Source organism: Macaca nemestrina, chromosome 19 (genome assembly GCF_043159975.1).
Source record: "Macaca nemestrina isolate mMacNem1 chromosome 19, mMacNem.hap1, whole genome shotgun sequence".
Lineage (NCBI taxonomy): Eukaryota > Metazoa > Chordata > Mammalia > Primates > Cercopithecidae > Macaca > Macaca nemestrina.
The window spans coordinates 48,264,210-48,288,636 of record NC_092143.1 but is presented as its reverse complement, the minus strand read 5'-3'; the positions used below and the strand labels follow the sequence as shown (position 1 = coordinate 48,288,636).

The 24,427-nt window shown below is 34.3% G+C and overlaps 1 long non-coding RNA gene across 1 annotated transcript in view; it reads left to right on the top strand.

The window, feature by feature from the left end:
• Nucleotides 1-23,430, top strand: part of LOC139360158 (uncharacterized) — a 135,773-nt gene extending 112,343 nt beyond the window's left edge. Inside the window, exon 3 of the long non-coding RNA XR_011617337.1 lies at nt 23,368-23,430. This is a non-coding gene — a long non-coding RNA (uncharacterized lncRNA). The remainder of the gene's footprint in view (nt 1-23,367) is intronic.
• Nucleotides 23,431-24,427: the final 997 nt, after the last annotated feature.

Genomic DNA, 24,427 nt, shown 5'->3' with positions numbered 1-24,427 from the left:
ACATCTGTACCTCCATGGTTATTTCAGCACTATACCCAATATCCAAGATATGGAATCAACCTAGGTATCCAACAACAGATGAGTGAATAAAGAAAATATAGCATATAAACATGATAGAATATTATTCAACCTTAAAATAGAGTGAAATTATTCATTCATGACAACAGGGATAGAACTGGAGGACATCATGTTAAGTGAAATAAGCTAGGAAATAAGCTAAATGCCACGTGTTCTCCTTTATAGGTGGAAGCTAAAACAGGTTGATCACATAGAAGTAAAAAGTAGAACAGAAGATACTAGAAGTTGGGAAGGGTAGGGGGAAGAAAGGAATAAGATTTGTTAGAAGATACAAAATTACAGCTAGATGGGAGGAATAAGTTTTAGTGTCTTATACAATTGTAGTATTAAACTGTAGTTAACAATTATATAAAATTTCAAAGAGATAGAAGGAAGTTGCTGAATGCTCCCCACGTGAAGAAATAATAAATGTTTGGGATGATGGATTACTAATTACTGTGATCCAGTTACTATATTTATATATACTGAAACATCACTATGTACCCCATGAATATGTATACTTTTTTTTCAATTAGAAAGAATATAATTTTAAAAAAATTACACGATACAGTGTTCAGAGCAAAGAATAGTAAAAGGCAAACAGACATTCTACTAATGATTAAAGCTTCAATTTAACAAGAACATACAGTAGTCCTAAACATATCTACCAAGTAATAAAACTATCAGTTATATGAGACATAACTGTTAGAACTCAAAAAAATGCAAAAATTCATAAATATTTTTGAAAATTTAAACATCTCTCTCACTTATTGATGGAACTAGACAGAAAATTAGCAAGGACACAGAATTCAATCCTATGAAACCACAGGATCTACGCTACATTTATAAAATGCTCCACCCAACTACAATGCTATACATATTCTTTCCAAGTGCCTTAGAACATTCACCAATATACACTATATCAAAGACCATAAAATAAATTTCAAAAATTTAAAAGAATTGAAATTAAAGAGTGTATTATTTTACCAAAAGCTAGAAACAGTCAAAGCATCCTTCAGCAGGTGAATGTTTAAACCAACTGTGATACATCCATATCATATAATACTACTCAGTGATGGAATGGAAAAAACTATTAGTAATTTAACAACTCATAGGGACATAAAGAACATTCTTTTGAGTAAAAATAGCACTAATCTCAAAATTTTTCAGGTTATATTATTCTATTTATGTCACATTTTCAAAATAGCAAAATTATGAAAATGAGGAACAGGTTAGTGATAGCCAGGATAGTGTATGATGCAAAAGAGGAAAGTGAGTGTCACTCTAAAGTGATAGCATCAGAAAGATTTTTGTGAGGTAGACTAGTTCTTTACTTTTATTGTCATTGTGGTTACATCATTCTATACATACAATAAAATGACACAGAACTAGGCCATGTCCTGGTTTTGATACTGTGCTATAATTAATATAAGATGTAACTAATAAAAAGAACTTAGTGAAGGTCACATGGAAGCTCTCTGTACTTCTTTGAAAGTTTCTATGAATCTAGAATTATTTTAAAATAAAATGTGTTCAACAAAGTAAATATTAGATAAATGTGCTGAGGTATGTTTTACGTAAATGTCAATATTCACAGGATAGCTTGGGATAAACTCTATTACTTAAAAGAGTATATTTATAGGCACAGGCCGTGAATAGATATATCTGTGTCCTCTGTACATGCATTTGCATGAAAAACTCTGCAGCAGACAGAAAACTACATAACAACTAGTTTATCTCCCTGTATATTGTCCATGAGAACAATTGAGTCTCTGTTCACTTAGCTTTGCCTCTTGATAATGCTACAGAACATATGGAACTGAATAAAATCTTTAGGTAACAGTTTGGGTTAGAATTAAGATTATTTTTGACAATGAAGTATATAGTCTGTATATTTTCTAAACAGCTTATTATAGTATTAAGTTGTTTGAGGTTCTTTCAATAACTAGAAATATTGTTTGATTATATTGCATTAATCCAAGAGCCTTTGGGTGCCAAATGCCAGTCTATACACATCTACAAATGAGCACTAATTAAAATGTCAGAAAAAAAGTTACATTGAGAGAAAAAAGAAAAGCTAAAGACTAGGAGAAAATATTTACAAAACATGTATCTGATAAAGGACTGGTATCAAAAATATACAAACAATTCTTATATCTCAACAACAGAAAAGCATATAAGTCAATTAAAAAATGGTTGAAGGATGTGGGCAGATATCACACCAAAGAAGACATCCAGATGGCATATAAGCATATAAAAATATGCTAAACATCACATGCCATCTGATAATTTCCAGTAATACTATAAGATATCCCTCTACACATCTATAAGAATAGCAAAAATATTAAAAAATAACAACACAAAATTCTGGCAAGGATGCCAATCAACAAGAACTCTCATTCATTTTTGGTGGAAATGTAGGAATGGCACAGCCACTTTGGATGAGAGTTTGGGAGTTTTTCACAAAACTAAATATATACCCACCATATGATCCAGCAATTGTGTTCCTGGATATTTATCCAAATGAGTTGAAAACTTATGTCCACACAGAAACTTGCAAACGAATATTTATAACATCTTTATTCATAAATGTCAAAACTTGGAAGCATGTGAGATATCTATTCTGGACTGAATTGTGTTCCCCCCAAATTCGTATGTTGAAGCCCTTAAGCGCAGAACATTAGAACGTGACTGTATTTGCACATAGACCTTTTGAGAGGTGATTAAGTTAAAAGGAGATCCTTAGGGTAGGCCCTAATCTATTATAGTTGATGCCCTTAAAAGAAGAAATTTGGACACACTAAGAGACACTAGGGATGTGCACACACACACACACACCATGGAAGTCAAAGCAAGAATGCACCCTTCTACACACCAACAAAAGAGAAAAGAAACCAAACCTCCAGAACTGTGAGAAAATACATTTCTACTGTTTGAGCCACCCAATCTAGTATTTTGTTATGGCAGCCCTAATAAACCAATAGAATGTATTTCAATAGATGATGGACAAACTGTGATACATTTATACAATGGAATATTCCTCAGTGCTAAAAACAATTGAGCCAGCAAATCATAAAAAGATACAGAGGAAACTTAAATGTATATTGGTAAGTAAAAAATGTCAATCTGAAAATACTATATTCTGCATGATTTCACCCACATGGCATTCTCAAAAAGGTAAAACTATGGAGACAGTAAAAAGATCAGTGGTCGCCAGGAGAGCAGAGAGGGAGAAAAAGATAAGGGGAGTTTTAGGGCAAATAAATAAGGGAATTTTAAGGAATAAGTAAGAGAGTAAATAAGGGATGAATAGAGGAGTTTTAGGGATAAGGGATAAATAAAGGATGAATAAGAGTGTTTTAGGGTATACCTATTATGTGTAATACTGTAATGGTTAACATATATCATTATACATTTAAACTATATAGAACATATAACACAAAGAATAAATCCTGATACATGGACTAGTTAATAATAAAAAAAAAACTAGGATGTAATGAATATTAATATATTAATATTGGCTCACTAGTTATAACAAATATACCATACTAATGCAAAATGTTAATAATGGGGAGAATGAGAAAAAAATAAAATGAGGAGGCATATGGGAACTTTGTACTTTCTGCTCAATTTTTTTTGTAAACTAAAAACAGTTTAAAAAATAAAGTCTATTCATGTAAAATATAAATATTTTATACCTTATCTTCTATAAAATGCATTACATAGCACCTAGCTACCACATTTATTTTATATTGATTGAATGGATTCAAAATATACAAAGAATAAATACATGATGTATAATTGCTTAAAATTCCTATTATTTCAGTGTCTTATACTGTCATAGTCCATTAGGGCTACCATAACAAGATACCATAGTCTGGTTTATAAACAACAGAAGTTTATTTCACACAGTTCTGAAAACTGGAAAATCTCAGATCACGGTGCTGACAGATCCAGTGTCCACTAAGGGTTCATTACTTGTTCATAGATGGTACTTCCTCACTATTTCTTCATGTGGTGGAAGGGGCTAACTAGCCATCTGTGGTCTCTTTTATAAGAACACCAATCCTATTCATGAGGGCTCTGCCAAAGTCCCCAAAGCCCCATTTCCTAATACCACTACCTCATGAGTGAGGATTTAAGCATATTAATTTTGGGAGGACAAAAACAATCAGACCATAGCATATACTAATTAAGTAAACACGTTACAAGTTTCTACAATCATTCTGAAGAAATCTCTTTCAAGCAGGTTCATTTTTTCCACTTTTTCTTTTTTCCTCTTTTTATGAGCAGAAGACAAGAACTTGTTACCTCGTTGAATATAATTTTGCTTCCTGGATCAAGATTCCAAGTGCTGCTTTGATACTTCTGGTTTCTTTCTTTCCAGGTCTTCTCTACTGAGCTTCACGAGATAGTCTCCTTTCTTTTGTTCTTTCTTTTTTTAACTCTATCCTCCTCATCTCACTCTCTTCCCCTTTTGTCTTTTATGCTTCTTCTCATCTCTAAAACACTTCTCAACAAAAGCAATAATATTTCTTTGCCAGGATATGATTTTCATTTAATGAACAAGAATGAAAGTGAAAGTTAGAATTCCCTGGAGAAAAGAATCCTGTGAATGACTATTACTCTGATGGATATCAGAATATTTTCAGACAACAAAAAAGTAAATAAGTCTTTTGTAAAGTCTGAGGAGAGGTCTAGAGTTAAATGTGCCTTGTTCACAATTTTACCTACATTTAGCACTGTTCAAGAGAATAGAATACACACATACAAACACAGAGACCCACATAAACATGAACAAGCAATGTTTACACACAAAATCACCTTTCAAATTATGAGACAATATTAGAGTTTTAATTTCATTAATAATCTTAACATCATTGAAGATGCTATATCCATATGACATTTTAGAAATATATTTACTATTATATTGGATGCACCACATATCAAAGCATTTTTCCTGGGTCAAAAAAACTTAATAAATCAATTAATGTTGAAGCAAGTACCCTTCCGATCAAATGGAAATTTTCAGCCTAATTTAATTAGTAAGTAAAGAGAACACAGATTATTAATTTATTCTTAAAAAATTGACAGAAAATATATGTATTGATGCAACAGATGACTAATGTTACAATTATACAGTGACTCTCACAATATTAAATTTGATGATAAATAAGATAACATAGGAGGGATGGCCACAATATGTTCATGTTATTATTGGTAGAAATTACGAGTGCAATGTATTAGTCTGGTATGTCTTTGAATAATGTTTTCAGTAGTGGTAATAGTTGTTTAAACCTAACAAATCTTTCCAAATCTTCTTTGTCATCACTGCTCATATTTGCCATCTAGATAAGAGGATCAAGCAAGAAAAAATAATATTTTAATTCCCTAGAGTTGGGAATGATAAATATGATCATTAATACTGATATCAATCTTATTATATTGAAGGATTTCATGAGTTCATTGAAGAACCTGGTTCACACGTGAGGGTACAAGAAGATTATCTGGAATTTAAAGCCACCTAAAATAGATTTAGCAGTAGCACATATATTCATTTAAGATGGAAGAAAAGGGGAGTAGTTCTAAAGTTTGAATGTATATTATAAACTTAATCCCCGATGAAACAGTTTTAAAAGATAAGACTGTTAAAAAGTGACTAGGTCATTAAGGGTCTGCCCTCATGAATGGATTAATGCCATTATTATAAGATTGGGTTAGTTATCACAGGAATGGGTTTCTGATAAAAGGTAAGTTCTTCCTTGTTTCTCTCACTCTTACTGGTGCACTCTTGCTTTTCTACCTTCTGCTGTGGTATGATGCAGCATGAAGGCCCTCACCAGATGCTGTTGCCGTGCTCTTGGACTTCCCAGCTTCCAGAACCATGAGCTAAATGATTTTCTTTATTTTTAATAAATTGCCCAGTCTCAGTTATTCTGTTGTATCAGTAGAAAACAAACTGAAATGCCAATTAATGCCTTATTGGACTCTAAAATAAAATTTTTGAAATAATGATTATAATAAAAAAGAATAAGGCTGGGTGCGGTGGCTCAAGCCTGTAATCCCAGCACTTTGGGAGGCCGAGGTGGGCGGATCACGAGGTCAAGAGATCGAGACCATCCTGGTTAACACGGTGAAACCCAGTCTCTACTAAAAATACAAAAAACTAGCCAGGCGAGGTGGCGAGCGCCTGTAGTCCCAGCTACTTGGGAGGCTGAGACAGGAGAATGGCATAAACCCAGGAGGCGGAGCATGCAGTGAGCTGAGATCGCACCACTGCACTCCAGCCTGGGTGACAGAGCAAGACTCCATCTCAAAAAATAAAAAAATAAAAAATTAAAAAAAATTAAAAAAAAGAATAAAGAAATCAAAATATTCTAGTTTAGCATCAATATCAGAGCAAAATTATGAAAGTATGGTAGAAGACCTGACCCACTGAAGGAGAGTAAGGAATTTAGATCAAATATAAATAGTCTGATGTAAACTTAAATAATTCCTAATGAATGTCAGTTAGCATTCATTTTATCAATACTGCTGGTGCCTTTTCCCTCAAAATAATTTTCCTGTGCATGAACTACTCTACTTCATCCTGCTTGCTGATTGTTTTTCAGTAGTCTAAATCTTAAGCCAACATTCAAAAATTGTTCTTCAGCCATTCAAGAACATCTTCACAATGATTTCATCCTTTGGAGAAAATTCTTTTAGATTAACTCAAAAAATATTACCCTTTCTTTTAAAACTATTTTTGTTTTAAAAATCTTAACTGATAGGTAGACTATGAAATCTGCACACTAGGTAGTTCTGTGACTCTCTTAATTCATGAGCTGTATTATAAAACTAAACTCATTTAGACCATAATATATTTTGATAGATTTCTAGATCTAGGATTTTCTTCTCTTCCTTTCAGAAAAAAAGTTAGCTTGGAGTAATATATTTATATCTTAAATACTTTTAGAAATATTACTTATGTGATCTTTTATTACGTGGGTGGGTAACAAACTTTGTATTTCACTACAGAAAAATAGGTAACATTTATTATTTCCTTTTCACCGTGTAATATTTTAAAAGTATTACTAAAAACATGAAACTTTTGTATTTATCATATATAACTTTTATTCTTCACCCACATACATACACAGAAACAAACAAACAAAAAAATGGTGGTAAATACATACACACTAAAACATTTTAATCACAATGGTTGGCTCTACTTGGGGCATTTTATTTTTGCCTTTAAAAGGTTCTATATTAGTAGAAGGGATTAGAAAATATAAATAAAACAAAGAAAAGCTAATGAATGTGACACTGGGAATTAAAATAATAGTTTTGCAAAAGAAATGATTACAGAAGTTTAGAGTCTTTATAGAAAAATAATAAAAATGTAATATTTACAATGTAACATGAGAAATATGTGGTAGAACCAAGAAAGAGTTCAGAATTTTCATCCAGCATCTGCAGTTGATTATTCATGTAGCCTTGGCCAATTGATTCATGATCTTTTAGTCTCAAATAAATCTGTAATATAACAATGAAAAGAGAATGTATATATTTCAGTGATGATCAAAGAGAAATGTACCAGGTCTAGTTGTGAATGTCAGAGTTAACCAAATAATTAAGATTTGAGAGTCACTGTAAAGAAAAAGTGGGAGCTTACTATAGCAATAAAAAGGGAAAAACTTTTTAGGGGAGAGGGCAATGTACAGAAATCCAAATGATTGTAAAACACATTAGTTCTTATAAAACAAACTTTTTACTAGCATCAAGATTATAAAACTCATTTGGGTCTCATCAAAAATCAGTACATACTTTTACTTCTTCCCAGGCAGACACAGACACACACACAAATTAAAATACTTTGGATTAATTTAGTACCCTTCCAAATTATATTAACTTATTGTTATGCAGTTTATACACACACACACACACATATCACATATCTGTATAAACCCACATTTCACAATTATTGATATACTATTAATAGGCATTTCACTTTTTCCCATTTCCCATTTTTATTGCAGATCCAAATGTAACTTAGAAATTATTTTCAATCTGCCTAAAGTATGTCATACTTTTGCTTCCAAGTTTAGGATTCTCTTAATCATGTCTTATAGGGCTGCTCTAGTAGTGACAAATTCCCTTAACATTTGCTTACCTGTTAAGATCTAGAATCAAGAATAGAATCTTATTGTAGTCACTTAGGTCTCATAAAGTGTGTGGGACCCAGGATTTGTTCCCTCTCTGAGCAGTTTCTTCTCACAGCCTCCTCGCCACTCTCTTAGTTAGATTCAGGGATTTGGGTGGGGGTGGTCAAGATGCCCTCATGTGAACTAAATTGTATAATTCCCCAGTGACTCATTGACTCTCTGCCATGTTTGGGAGTCACTCCTGGTTTCCAGCCAGTTCTGGCCAAACAGGCTCCCTGTTTTCCTCCTTTCTAGAATGTGGTGTTTCTTGTCTCTTTTCTGTTGAGCTCCTATGTTCCCTCTTGGATAATGTATTCAAAGTGTGAGATTGTCTACATATTATTTGGTTCTTCTAAGTGGGTGTGGCATGCTTGAAATGTTTCTGGTCAGACATCATTTCTGCATATGTCCATTTATTCCATTTATTCCTTGGACTGCTTGCGGGTTTTTGTTTGTTTGTTTTTTTGAGATGTTTGGATTCAGATGTTCATTAAAGAATATTGTAACTTTTTACAGTTAGAGTGACAAAACAGAGTCCAATGCCTGCCAAGCAGGACAGGGCTAGGTAAAAATATCCTATTTTGTATTTTAAAGGGCTCACACAAGGAAGAGAAGGAATCAAATGGCGTCATTACAGAATTTCACCAAGCCAAAATGACAAATGAAGAAAAAGAAAAAAAGAATTTGTAAAACTAGAAAATAACTAATAATATGACAGGAACAAACTTTACATGTCAATATTAAAATCAACACAAATGGATTAAATTATCCACATAAAACTATAGACTTGTTGAATTGATTAAAAAAAAACAAACAAACAAACAAAAAAACATGATTTAACTACATATTACCTACAAGAAACTCCTTACCTGAAAAGGCACATAGAGACAGAAAGTAAAGGGGTAGAAAAAAATATTTCATGCAAACAGAAAGCAAAAGTGAGCAGGATTGGCTATACTTAGATAAAATAGAATTTAGGCCCAAAATAGTAAAACAAACAAACGAACTAAAACAATTAGGGACATTCTAGAACGACAAATGGATCACTTAAGCAAGAGGATATAACAATTCTAAATACATATGCACCCAATACTGTAATGCTCACATTCATAAAAAATGTATTGCTAGACCAAAAGAGAAAGAAAGAGATAGCCAGCAAGACAATAACAGTGAGGTACTGCAACACCTCACACTCTCATGTCTAGAGAGAAAAGCAGCTAAAAACACTGGACTGAAATTAAACTTCAGACCGAATGGACCTAATAGACATTTACGGAAATTTCTACCCAACAAGTGCAGAATATACATTGTTTTTTTTTTTTTTTATCAGCACATGAAACATTCTCCAAGACTAACCACATGTTAGGCCACAAAACAAGTTTCCAAAAGTGTTTAAAAGCTCAAAAGAGTGTTAAGTGTCTTCTCCGACTGCAGCAGAATAAAACCAGAAATCAATACCAAGAAATTCAGAAAATGTATGAATACATGGAAATTAAACAACATGCTCCAGACCAATCATTGAGTCAACAGAGGATTAAAATGGAAATTAAACTTTTTGAAACTAATAGTATGGAAGAAGTTTGTATGAATGTAAATTAGTACAGCCAATATAGAAAACAGTATGGAGGTATTTCAAAAAACTGAAAATAGAACTAACATTTGATTTGGTCATATGTGGTGGCTCACGCCTGTAATCCCACTTTGAGAGGCCAAGCTGGGCAGATCTCTTGAGGTCAGGAGTTTGCGACCAGCCTGGCCAACATGGGGAAACCGTGTCTCTACTAATAATACAAAAATTAGCCAGATGTCTTGGCGCATGCCTGTAGTCCCAGCTACTTGGTAGCTGAGGCAGGAGAATCACTGGAAGCTAGGAGATGGAGGCTGCAGTGAGCTGAAATCGTGCCACTGCACTCCAGCCTAGGGAAAAGAGCAAGACTCTTTCTTAAAACAAAACAAACAAACAAAAAACAAGTACCATTTGATTCAGCAACCCCACCAGTGGAAGTAAGAAAAATAAATCAATGTATATAAAAGATACGTGTACTCATATGTTAATCACAGCACTATTCACAATAGCAAAAATATGAAATCAACCTAAGTTGATTCCAACGGGTAACTGGAAAAACAAGATGTGGTGTATATATTCATAAAAAAGGATAAAATTTTGTCATTTTCAACAACATGGATGGAACTGGAGGTCATTAAGTGAAACAAGACACAGAAAGTCAGTATCATATGATCTTGCCCATAAGTGGGTGAGAAAAACGGCATACACTTGGACTTGGTGAGTGGAATGATCACAATGAAGATTTAGCAGAATGAGGGGGTGAATGCTGGTAAATTACTTAGTAGGTACAATATATCTTATCTGGGTGATAGATATTCTAGAAGTCCTGACTTGACCACTGATATGGTTTGGCTCTGTGTCCCCACCCAAATCTCATCTTGAATTGTAACCCTCAGGTGTTGAGGAAGGAAAGTGATGAGATTACATGGATAGTTTCCTCCATGCTGTTCTCATGATAATGAGTGAATTCTCACAAGATCTAATGGCTTTATAAATAGTAGTTTTTTCTGTACTCTCTCGTGCTCTCTCTCTCGCCTGCCACCATGTAAGTCACGTCTGCTTCACATTTTGCCGTTATTATAAATTTCCTGAGGCCTCCCCAGCCATGCAGAACTGTAAGTAAATTAAACCTCTTTCTTTTATAAATTACCCAGTCTCAGGAAGTTCTTTCTAGCAGTGTGAAAACAAAATAATACAACCAGTGCACAACCTTGCACTTCTGTGCCATAAATTTATACAATTGTTTTAAATTAAATTAGAAAATGATTTGAACATACATTTGTTAAAAAGAGACATACAAATGGACCAAAAACATATGAAAAAATGGTCAACATCACTAATCATCAGAAAATGCAAATCAAAACCACAATGAGGTATCACTTCACCCCAGTTAGGATGACTATTATCAAAATGACAAAAAATCACAAATGCTGACAAAGATGAAAGTAAAGGAAACTCTTATGTACTGTTGGTAGGAATGTAAACTAGTAAAGTCACTATAAATAACAGTATAGAAGTCCTCAAAAGCTGCAAATGAAACTACCATATGATCCAGCAATCCCATCACTGAGAATTTGTCCAAAAAAAGAGAAATCAGTGCATAAAAGAGACATCTGAACCTCCATGGTTATTTTAGCTCTATTCACAATAGCCAAGCTATGAAATCAACCTAGGTATCCAACAACAGATAAATGAATAAAGAAAATGTGGTATACATACACCAAAGAATATTAATAAGTAATAGAAAATAATTAAATCTTGCCATTCATGGCCACTGTATGGAACTGAAGGACAATATTTTAGGTGAAATAATACAGGAAGAGAAACTTAAACACTGTTAATTCTCACTCATATATACAAGGTAAAATGAAAACTGATAATCTCAAAGAAGTAAAAAGTAGAACAAAAGACACTAGAGGGTGGAAAGAATAGAAAGGGACATATTTGTTGAGTCAGTCAAATTTATAGCTAGATGGTAGAAATAATTTCTAGTGTTCTATACCACTGTAGCTTGACTATAGGTAATAATATCTTATATAATTTTAAATAGCTAGATGGAAGGTATTAAATGTTCTCCATTAAGAAATGATAAATGTTTGAAATGATGGATATGCTAATTACCCTGATCTGATTACCATACATTATATGTATCAAAACGTCACTATGTACCCCATAAACACATACAATTTTTATATTTTGACTTTAAAAATTAATAGTTTTCTTCTACAGAGAAATTGATTCCAAGTGCCAGACTGCCTTCTGTGTATTTTTCCTTCTTATGGATTTTGACCTCTATTCTTCATTGTATTGTCTTTGTTTGATAACACCGATGATATATATTTAATATTTTGAATAGGTTTTGTACTTAATGAGTTTTGGTTTGAATAACTTCATTTTTTTGCTATCAGGTATATGCATTCTGGATGTTGTATATTATTTCCCATCATTTATTTTTATATTTTTTACCAATGTAAAACTGATTTTATTACATGGCTCTACTAATACTCAGCTGAGTAAAACTTCTTTTGAAATTCTTATTTTTATTAAGAATAAATAAAAATATTATTTATTTTTATTTATTATAAAATAATAAATATTATTTGTCATTTTTAATGTAAACCTTGGGGCAATATAATCCAATTTTAAAAACCTATTTGTATTCATAGTGTAGGTGCAATAAGATAATAAAATAAAATTAATAGTACAAATATGCTTATATATTTTGGTTCACGCTTATAATTATATACTTGTAAATACTGATAATTTAAAGTACATTAGAATTTCTGAGAGTTCAAGGTAATTAGACATACTGTGAATGTAAAAAATTATACTTTCTTGCCATTATAATATGAATCAGTGACCCAGAAATTAAAATGCAAAACAAAATTTAGAAATTGCTCCACAAGTTATAAAATTCTTAAATAATATGTTGCAAAAAATGCTAAAACCCACATGAAAAGAATATAAGGCCTTATTGAAAGATGTAAAATAATCTGAAAATATAAAATTAATTTAAAAATATAACATGTTCTTGAATAAGTGGTGTCAGTAGTGAGAACATTAACTCTTTGCCAGTTATGTTGATAATAAATATATTTAGGTTGTTTGATTCTCTTATTCAGTTATCCCCTTTACATCTTTGTATCACTTATTATTATTCAATTCAAAATAATTTTAGTAGTTTAAATTCAGCATTTACTTTAATTCAAAATTTTGATGTAGTTTTAGCAGTCTTACAGCGCCAAATTTTTAGATACTCTTACTTACAATTTTGTCTTGAACCACAGGCTTTTGGCACACACTTTCTCTAAGCTGACTGTTTTTTCATCCTTAGTTTGATTAGTTAACTTCTGCTCATCCTTCAGACACTATCTTACTGTATATTGTTTCAGAGAATTTGTTTTCTCTAGGAAAGAGAGCTAGAGTGAACAAAAGCAAAAAAAAAAAAAAAAAAAAAAACCCAACAGATTAATTCAAAATAAAGGTCTGAGACAAGGAAAGTGAATGGACCTTTGATTCCTAAGATAATATAGTAGAAGTGATGCTGAAATGTGTATTATTGTCATTAGTGATCACCACTTAGTTACTTAGCTTCTCAAAGGAACCAAATATGCTCAGATAAAATTCACAAAGGATATTAGTAACTTCAGTTTTAAGATGAAAGCCATAAGGGCTTACCCTGCCCTACTGTCTAATCTTTGAAAATTTAATAGCAGCCAAGACAACAACAAAAAATAGTAGCTGGCATTTACTGAGAACACTGCCAATGTATAAATTCATTAATTCTTACTACAGCCCTATCAATTTCACACTATTATCACCATAGCACAAGTAGGAAAACTAAAATTCCAAAAGGTAGAACATATAGTCCAAGTACATGTGGCTAGTAAGTTCCGAAGTCAAAGATCAAAGCCAAGGTCTTTTATATTAGGTGGCCCATTACTCTAACTTAATCTTCTCATTCCAGACTTATTTGCTCCCATTTAAATTTGGTACATAAGACACCAAATGTTTTAATGGTATTCTTTTTTTTTTTTTTTGAGATAGAGTCTTGCTCTGTTGCCCCGGCTGGAGTGCAGTGGCATAATCTCAGCTCACTGCAACCTCAACCTCCGGGGTTCAAGCAATTCTCCTGCCTCAGCCTCCTGAGTAGCTAGGATTACAGGCACATGCCACTGCACCCAGTTAATTTTTGTATTTTTCGTAGAGACAAGGTTTCACCGTGTTGGCCAGCCTAGTCTCAAACTTTTATCTAAGGTGAACCAGCCACATCAGCCTTCCAAAATGCAGGCATGAGCCACCACACTTGGCCATAATCATTGGTATTCTTAAATATAAAGTAAATCTAACCAATTAAGATTTTTTAATATCTAGAACATTTTTCATGTACAAATTTTTGAAGAATCTAGAAACATGAGATTGAACTTTTTTCTAATGGAACTTTAAAGTCTCAGACATTATAAGGATTATATGCATGCAAGTAAAATCAAATAGTAATTTAATTGGGGTACATTATAAAAATATCTATCCAATTGAAAAGTATATATATATATCTGAAAAAGAAATAATAGCAAACACATAAATATTTGTTTGTAACATATATAATTATGTATATATTATATATAATATTTCATATATAAATATTAAATTTACATACATTCATATATAAGTACATTTAAATCTTACAACTCTATTGGGTAGTGTATTAGGCCATTCCTCCATTGTTATAAAGAAATACCTGAGACTAGGTAATTTACAAAGGAAAGAGGTTTAGTTGGCTCACAGTTTGGCAATCTTTACAGGAAGTATGATGCTGGTGAGATAGGAGAATTCCCTTAACCCTTTCGTGGCACTTGTGACAGTGGTGTGGCTCCTTTACTGGGCTGCTGAGCTCAAACCCCTGGCAGGAGTGGGAGCCACAGGTAAGAAGGTGCAAGAGCTGGGACGAGTGCCTTTGGCACCAGCAGGAACGAACCCTGTACCTGCCTGCAGCAGTGTTTAAGGGTTGCCCAGGGCCTCTGGAGTCCCAGAAGGCATGTGTTATAAACTGTGCTATTTTAGTTTTGCTGTCCGTGGATGGCTTAAGTGTTAAACAGCTCAGTGAAGAGTCACCATGACAGTCTTTTGGGGTTCCCACACCCAGTGTGTCCGAAATTCTTTTCCAGCATCCAGGAGGAATCAGGTCACACGAATGGATTGAAGGGTGGTGTATGCAGAAAATTTTATTGCCAGTTAAAGTGCATCTCAGCAAGACAGGGAGCTAGAAAGGAGATGCAGAGGAAAGATAATATTCCCCTGGTGTTTGGCTGTTTCTGGTAGAACTCCTCTCTGACAGTAGTATCTAAGGTCCAGCTGCCTTTTCTCCTCTCGTTGTTCAGATACTTCTTCTCTTCTCTCCTTCTTTGCCACACCACTCAGCTCCTCTGCCAGTGGAGGTTGGGCTTTTTATGGGTACAGGATGGGGGGCATGGCAGGCCAGGGTGGTTTTGGAAAAGGCAGCATTTGGGCAGGAAAACAGAAATTCATTTTCTCATTTAGGCTCGCAGGTTCAGGCTTGAGGGTGGAGAACTTGTCAGGGATCCCACCATCTTCACCCCAGTATTTCCCTGCCTCCTGTACATATCACTGCCATCTGCTCGGGTTCTGGAAAGACCTCAGGAACCATGGTATAAGGTGAAGGGGGAGCAGGCACATCACATGGCCACAGCAGGAGCAAGAAAGAGTGAGAGCATCTGGAGGAGGTGCCAAACACTTTTAAATGATCACATCTTGGGAAAACTCAGAGAGAGAGCTTAGTTATCACCAAGGGGATGGCCTAAGCCATTCCTGAGAGATCCGCCCCCATGATCCAAACACCTCACACCAGGCCCTACCTCCAATATCGGGGATTACTTTTCAGGATGAGATTTGGGTGGGACAAATATCCAAACTATATAAGGTGGTTATCAATGTTTTACCATTTTACAGCAGAGGAGACTGAGGCATCAAGAGACATAGTAAAGTTTCCCCAAGTTACACAGGTAGGATACAGTAGAGCTGGATTTTACATACATGATGTCTAGCTCCACAATCTGTGCTGTTAAAATCATACTTTGCCTATCAGCATTGAGAGACCAAAGTGCTGAGGTACAGTTAGCAAAATAGAATCACTCTTAGACTTAATGGTGCCGACTAAATCCTAGCAATGTGCCTTTTACTCTTTTAAAAGGTGTTTTTGGAGAAGATGATAAACAAGTGGTTAAAGGTACAAGCTCTAGAATCAGTTATATCCAGATAAAATCCTTGCTAAATCACTTACAACCTTTAAGACTGTGTGTGATATATAGCTTTTATTTGCCTCAATTTTCACATCTGTACAATGAGAATAAAAACAAAAACCATCTCCTTGAATTATTTTAAAGCTTAAGTAAGAGAAGGAGGCCTGGGCACAGAGTACAATTTTATCTTACCAGTCACCTTATGATCCCTTGTAGATATAGAACTTACACAAAATAAATGTTTAGAATGAAGGAAAGTTTCCATGAGTGGAAGAGGAGATGTGTTCAGGTTCTTGAAGGAGGCGAAGGCCTTAGATCTGTATGTTAATCAGCTCTTAGTGATCTCATCTAATTCCAGGTACAAAATGGAATTGATCATTCAATTTTGAGAAAAAGAAAAACGTAAAAGGAGCTTCCCTTAAAAAAAAAAAAAGTTTTCTCAATTTATAAAGATCTCTTCCCCAACCTGCATTGCACTTAAATGACCCAGAAAAATAACTATTATTCCACCAGCACTTACCATGTTATTTGCTTTCTGCCACTTTATTGATTTACCTTTAATGCATTATTATCTTATGTGCTTAACATTACTAATTGAGGCCCAACTTAACTTCCCATCAAATGAAGACTCTCTCATTATTCTAACCCAAGCTATTTCTCTCCTTCCTTTTCCTATTTCCTTAGACCTGGCTACACTAAATTAGAACTCTGGAGACCGTAAATGTAAATGAACTGTTTCCGTTCACATTTCTCAGGCATCAAGCACCCATTTATTATTGTGGCCACTCTTTCAATTGCTGGTTTGTTTTGTCTGTTAATAATGAAACCATCATTTTCTATTTGCCAACTTTAATTGGACATTTGAAGAATGCCAGGACCTGATATGACTAAGAAAGACACCGAGACATCTGGAGAAGGATGATGAGAGACAGGCTGAAATAAAATAAAATGGCAACAACAGCACAACAAAATAAAACAACACAAAAAGGCTAGGTATCCCTAAGAAAGAGAAAATGTCCACTGAATGGTGTTACATGGGTGGCCCCAGATTCCAAAGAATTTGCTGGCCAGAAGTTAACATTTAAAATTTCACTAAATTCTAAAAACACGAGAAAGGTCAAAGAATTCAAACATGCCATTCCAGCACCCTTTTTGCCAATTTGACCACTTTTCCCTATTCAGGGAACACTTCAAGTTAGTATATGATGTATCTGAATCTACTAAGACTTAATAAGCTTCTGTCATGGGCTTCAACCCTAATTATGTTTGATTCTTTCCAGAGGTATTTTTTATTTTAATTGGTATATAACCAAAAACTCTGTCAAACTGAAAGAAGTAGTATAGCAATGGTGGAGATTTAGGCAGTTGTGTGTGTGGCTTCAGATTACATAACCAAAAAAAAATTTTTTAAAGTAAGAATGGGATATTTTAAAGGAAACTTAGAATAAGACAAGGCTGCTGACAATTTTTCACATCAAAATTAATAAGTAGCTGTGCATATTATCTTCAACATTTTCTTGTACAGATGACATTGAAGAACTAAAATGAATGCCATACTTGGTAATAAGAAAAAGTAGAAATTTCTCAGAGAGTTTTTCTTTTCAGTTCTGTCTATTTTAGAGAAGACTTTAAAATCTGTGAAATTGTATTATATACAAGTACCTAATAATTTCTCTTCATGTCTAAATATTCAGAATTTTTATTTTTAAACATCAGAAAGAATAGTGAATAACAAACCTAAATAATTGCTTTTAAAATATACTGTCATTTCACATAGTTATCACGTAATGGTTTTAATTTTGTCAGTGATTTTACAGACTTAAAAATATGAAAGGATAATTTTTTTAAAAAAGCTAAAGTTATGACTTTAATACAGATGTAAGCTGAACACCTGTTAAGTATTTTTTAAGCTCGTTATTACTGATAAAAACAGGGCACATCTTACTACTAGTTTAAAGCTGAAGTCAAAGAAGCACAATTTTATATGTGTTATAGTTAAAAATAGAAATGCCTTTTCAATAGGGGGCAGTCAATTGAACTTTCACAAGACTGAATTCATTTGCATGTCTATGCATGAAAATTATTTTGCATTGCTACAATAATCTATTTACAAAGTTGTAAAATAGCCCAAAGTCAATGAAAGGGGTTCAAGAAGGATGTGCTCTAAACTGTCCAGTTTTCCATTGGATACGCCTAAGACATGTTTTGGTTTTTCTAAATTCTCTTACAAAACAGCCCATTTTTGTTGTTTTAAAATGTCCTGTGACTGCAGTATCCTATATGTATTTAAGGTAAAGAAAAAGTTCCAGTAAATCCCATCTTGAGAAACTAAAAGATAATACATTATAGCAATTGAGTGTTCAGGGTGCTGAAAAACCTGGTTTGAGAATTATTGTGCACCCAGTCCTGACAGGGAAGAAAGATATGTCAATACAAAGCTGTGAAAACTGAATAGCCTTATAATTCATTCCACCTGAATCTTATTATCTCCTAATGTGAGAAGCACTTTGAGAAGAAAATTTCAAATCAGATAAAAACTTGTATGTAAAAAATATGATTTGGAAGATCACCCAAATGAGAACAAACAAAAGGTATGTATTCAGTGCCGCCTGGTGCAAAGGAGTAAATCTTTATTACTTGCATTCATCATTTAGCAGGCACCAACAGAGGTAGGGGACTGAGAGAACTTCGTTGTGGAAAAAAAAAAAAAAAAGGAAGGCTTCAGGAACTCTCTTAGTGGAGTTTCTTGGTATGAGGATGCTAGAGGCAGACCAAATAAAAGCAGGACACGTCATAAACAGGTGGAGCGTAGCTAATCTGAAAATCTGATATACTCCAGAACTCAAAACTTTTTGAGTGTTGACATCATGCCACGAGTAGAAAATTCAATGCAGTCAAACTGTGTTTCATGAATAAAAATAATTAAAATATTGCATGGAATTACCTTCAATCTATGTGTATGAGGTGCATATGAATCATAAATAAGTTTTGTGTTTAAACTTGGGTCCCATCCCTAAGATATTTTATTACATTTATGACGCTATTCCAAATTCAAAAAAAATCTAAAACTCGAAAGGCTTTTGGTCCTAAGCATTTCAGATAAAGAATATTCAACCTGTAATTAATTTGGGAATATATTTGACTTTCTCTGGTTATTCCGGAGCTCAAAGCAGGGAAAAAAGATTAAAAAACTAATGACCGTTGGAGCTCAGAGCACAGTATCCCCAAGTATAGCACCATGACACACTGAATATTTTGAACTGAAGGAAACTGGAAAGGTTTAAGAGGCAAGGTCTTTCTGAACTTTTCTTGTCCTCTTTCTCTTACTCCTCATTCTCCTGAAGCAAGTCATAGAAAGAATTCCTCTTCCCCAAGGCAGGTCATAGAAACTAGAACTCCTCTCCCCCAAAGCAAGCCATAAAATCTATAAATGTCCCTCCCTCCTTTCTCCCTTCTTCCTTGAAGACCCTCATTCCAGAGGGGTCCAGCCTCATATCCAGAAAGAAGACATGCTACACAAAGAGGCCAGTAAGAATCTGAACAAATAGGACATCCCAGGTTTTCTCCTTTAGTCTTTCACTATTAGATCATACCCTTTTGTCCAATTACATTTCCACATGGCCGCCAATTCTTCATTTAAGCTAAGCATAAAAATAGACAGTTTTCCCTGAATCTTTGAGTCTTCATTTCTGAAGGCCTCCATGTCATGTAAACTTTGATTAAATAAATCCTTTATGCTTCCTCTTGTCTTTTGTTATAGGAGTGTCAGCTGTGTCCCTTATGATGGGTAAGGAAAGCTATCATATCTTAGTGATTAAAGAAGTGATTACTGGTCTGAAACAAGTGCTACAGAGGTTGTAGTTTCTTTCCCTGGACTATTTGCTGCAGAAGCTGTGGTTTGGCTCCCTGGGATGGTTGCTGCAGAAGGTTTAGGTCAGAGTTCTATTTTCATATATGGACTGGCCATTGTCTGTTTGTGTACTCAATCTCTCATTTCCTCTTTTTGGTCATTTTCTCAGTTCTAACAGATTGACCAAATGAGGGAAGATTAGAAATCCAGATCTTCACCACTCACAGATAATCCTATTGTCTCTATAGTCAATTATATTGCAAAGTCTTCTTGACCTTTTCTTGTATCTTCATGGCACTCATCTTATAAGAGAGTCACTAGGCAGAAGCATTTAAAACACTGAATAGAATGCAACAGACCAGTATTATGCCCACTATGATAAAAATAAAATAATTAATTGCCCTCATAAGATGCTTTAGAACCAGGAACTAAAATTTCTAAAGAAAGATCGAGAGAACAAATTCCATAGGTTATGAAGATTAATTTTAGAAAGCCCAATAGCTTTTGTCTTAAGGTGATATGTTAAGGTTCTACTTTGCCTGTTTAACTGATGTAAGTACAAAGGAAAATATTAGCAATGGCACAGATACACAAGATCAGTCAATAAGAATTCCAGAGCAATGCAATTGTCTACCACTACTCATGCCAAAGTGTTGAGAATGATCTGTGTTCCATCTAGGGCAGAAGTGATATCATTAATTATTGCTGCCAGAATTCATACATTTCTTATAGCCTTCATTTGTTGTATGATTCTTACCATCGGGAACATTGTTCTGATTGTTATATAAACAATGAATCAGTAATTCCTTCAGTTAGAGTGTCTAAATAACCAAAGTTAACCTCATTTTGGACCTTGTGTCTAAGTTAAAATTTTTAGCTTTGGGGATTTATAGAATTAGAATCTTGGTGTATAGCCAATTCTTGAAACATTATTCCTAAATTTCATGAGATTTTAGTCCTAGCAAACAATAACAGGTACCCTGGCCACAAAGGAATTAGTATCCAATAGAGAAACATGGAGATCAGGGAACAAAGGAATCATTCATGATGTGAAGTTACATCCAAGGTCTTACATTACCTGAGTTACACTTTTGAATTTCAATTAGTCTCTTTCAGGTGGCAAGTATTTGGCTTGTAATTGTAGGATGATTGTTGATTACAAATTAAGAATTTTCTAGAGAATTAAAAATAATTTTTATTTTAGTTTTTTGAAAGAAAGGACCACTAGGAAAGTCATAACTTGAGTTTTTTAAAATTCATGTGTTCATGTAGGTACCTGAAAGCACCATTGACTATAATTTTCTAAGATCTCATTTGATGAGACTGAAATTGTTCAGAGGTTTTTTAACATGAGGACTCAGAGCTGCATGGCATATCTAGGAATCAGCAAGATTAAGGACTGTGGTTTCTGTTTTGAAATAATCTAAAAATGGCACTAGAATGAGTATGTTCTGACCTAACAATTATAAAAAGGAGAGAAATGAGGAAAAGGGATACTATTGGTAGATTACAACCAGGTACTATGGAAAATGAGAAGAATTACAATAAACAAGCAAATGAGAAACAAAATAGGTATTAGACAGGGGTCTTGATGCCGCTCAAATACTGGTGTAGAAACTGTCCTGTACCTGAGATCATCTCCTTGTTCAAAGGGGTCTTGGTCAGGGTTTACTTCTGATTGACGACGTCTAGAGAAAGTCTGAGCATGATAGTTTGAGGTCTAGCAATGGTTTCTCGAATTCTGCATTGCTTTCTCAGGCTGTGAAATGGGAACCTAACAATTAACTCCCTGGAGTTTCACAGTTGTATTTGTTGTCAGCAGTACCTAATTAGGTTCCTTTTAACACGGTTCAAGAGCAGTTTTTCTCTGATGTCTCTTCCAATAGGTGAAATCTGGTTGAAGATCATGATGAGGCTATTTAAAAAGATGTGAGAAATGGCCTTAATATATCAGCGGTGAAGTGGTGGGTCTGAGTGTAGTACATGGGTCATTGCAATATTTATCATATATGCATGATACAGGATAGAGTCTAGTACCACAGACAAAATTCTTAAACGTGTGAGCCTCCCAGATACCAGTTATAGGGAGATCCTGATTTCTGGAACCAGTAGTTTTGTTACTTTACATAGCACAAGGTTTGCAGATGTGATTAAGGTAAGAATCATGAAATGGGGAGGCTATCCTGGATTATCCAGGTTAACTGCACAAAATCACATGAGAAAGGGACCATGCGTCAAGGAATATGGATGACCTCTAGATTTTAGAAAAGGGAAGGAAGTGAATTCTTCCTTAGGGTCTCTAGAAAAGAACACAGCTCTGCCGACACCTTGGTCTTAGACCTGATTAGGATTCTAACCTACAGGAGGTTAAGTTAATAAATTTTTATTGATTAAAACCACTGTATTCATGGTAAGTTGTTCCAGCTGCAATTAAAAAAACTAATACATCAGGTAACTCTGTTGTATGAACCCAAAAGAATTATAAATTATTTTATAAACAGTTGCTGGCCTTGCCCAACTTTATGGAAATATAAATTTTTACTTTTTTGAAATACAGCATTTTAAGTTGATATTTTATTATGGAAATATTTAATAATGACTCTTAATTTAATTCAGATCCGAGGTTTAAATTCCACAGTTGTCTGCATACCTGATTCATGAGTGGGATGGATTTTTATGGACAACTGACATGAGGAAGAGAGAGTATTGAATATAGGAAGGCAACTTGAAAACAAAGAATAGGGGGCATTGACTAAAATATAAGTCTGTTTTCTGGTGCTTAAGTTTTCAAATTGCTCATTAGCTTTGACCAAATAATCATTTAGATAAGCAATTTTTGAATCAGAATTTCATTCTGGGTTTTCTGCATACCAACTAAAAACTGCTTTCCATTGAGTTTGAGTGATCTTGTTCTCTGTTTGTTTTTATTATGTCTCTTAAAAGAACTACCCTTTTTCAGTCAAATCTGGCACACAGGAGCCACTGAAGGTCCAAATGATCCTTGGTAAAGTTATGACATTTGGAAAGATAAGACAATAGTTATAATTATAATCAGAATACATACAGAGGCAGGAATTTTTTTTTCCTAAAGGAGGATAATATTTAGCCTTAGAATGCTTACAAGAGCTGGAAATGGCTAGTTGAAAGTGATATCTGTGCACTTCAGATCTTGGGCACCCCAATCTGATAGTTTATTGCCTCCAAATGCAGATCTGACAATCTATGCCACCAGGGAAGCAAATGATCGAAGAAAATGCTTTCTATTCGTTAAAACAAAGATCTCAGGACAAAACAAAAGAGATAGAGGGAGAATGATTTTAATTGTGACCCACAGCAAAGTTTGTTTGAGGCTGTACCTATGTATTATATAAACTCATTGATTTGTGAGGTCTCCTTAAACCACAAACTTACAGTGTCCATGCTTGTGTTCTATCCTCTGACTCTCTTTCTTAGGACAAGCAACACTACCACACTTTTAGATATCATAACACAAAACAGAAGCACAAAAGAGCAAAAATGAATGAAAATGAATGTTCTGATCTCACCAAGAATGGCAAACAATGAGGAATTATAACAAAACTCAGGTAATATACTTAAGAATAAATAGCAGAGATACTTAAAGGATGGTTGAGTTCTGATGTAATGTTGACTTACCACATTAGCATGGAAGCCCTGGGCAGCAAGGCATAAGAAGCCATTGTGAGTACCTCACTTGGCAGAAGGCAGTGCAACCGTGTCTCAATGGAGCCACTAGAAAAACTGTGGAAATAAATGAAGACCACCCAAATAAGAATAAATAGTGTTTACTATTTATTCAGAGCTTGTGATATCATGGATACCAGCTACCATCACTTGCATTTAGTGGAGACTCACAGTCATACAAAGGAATGAGCAAACTTTACAGTAAAAGCAAGGGAAGGATTCAGAAATGCTCTAATTGGAGATGATTGGTATGGGAAGCTGAAGACAGCATCCTATGTGATTGGTTTGGGAAGTATTTTTGGTTTTCTTTGGCTTATCCTGCATTGAGATCAGAAGTAAACCAGAAAGCTGGACATTGTTGACCAAGTTCTCATCATTATGGCCCAGTTGCTACAGAGGTTGTGATTTGGCTTCCTGGCTGGTTGCTGTAGATGTTGCAGATCAGAGTTTTATCGTCATCTGTATTTATTATCGTCATTTATATATTCATTCAGTTACTCAGACTTATCAGATAATCCCTTTATTAATGCAGATTTTTCAACAATATTAAACTCAATTACCTTTGCACCAACCTAACACTTAACCTTCTCTTCTCCCAGGCCCCTGAATTTTACCCACATTAACCTTGAACTAGCATACAGCTGAACATAGTCTAACTTCAGGGAATAATATTTCCTAATTAACTCTGGTTTGGCCCCACTTCTCCATGCTCAGTTCTTTCTAGACTTGTTCATTTCTCCCTACTAAAGAAAAGCTCTTTTCTGCCTTACCTTTGAGATGCTTGCAGATCTTATGACCTAAGTAGTCTTCC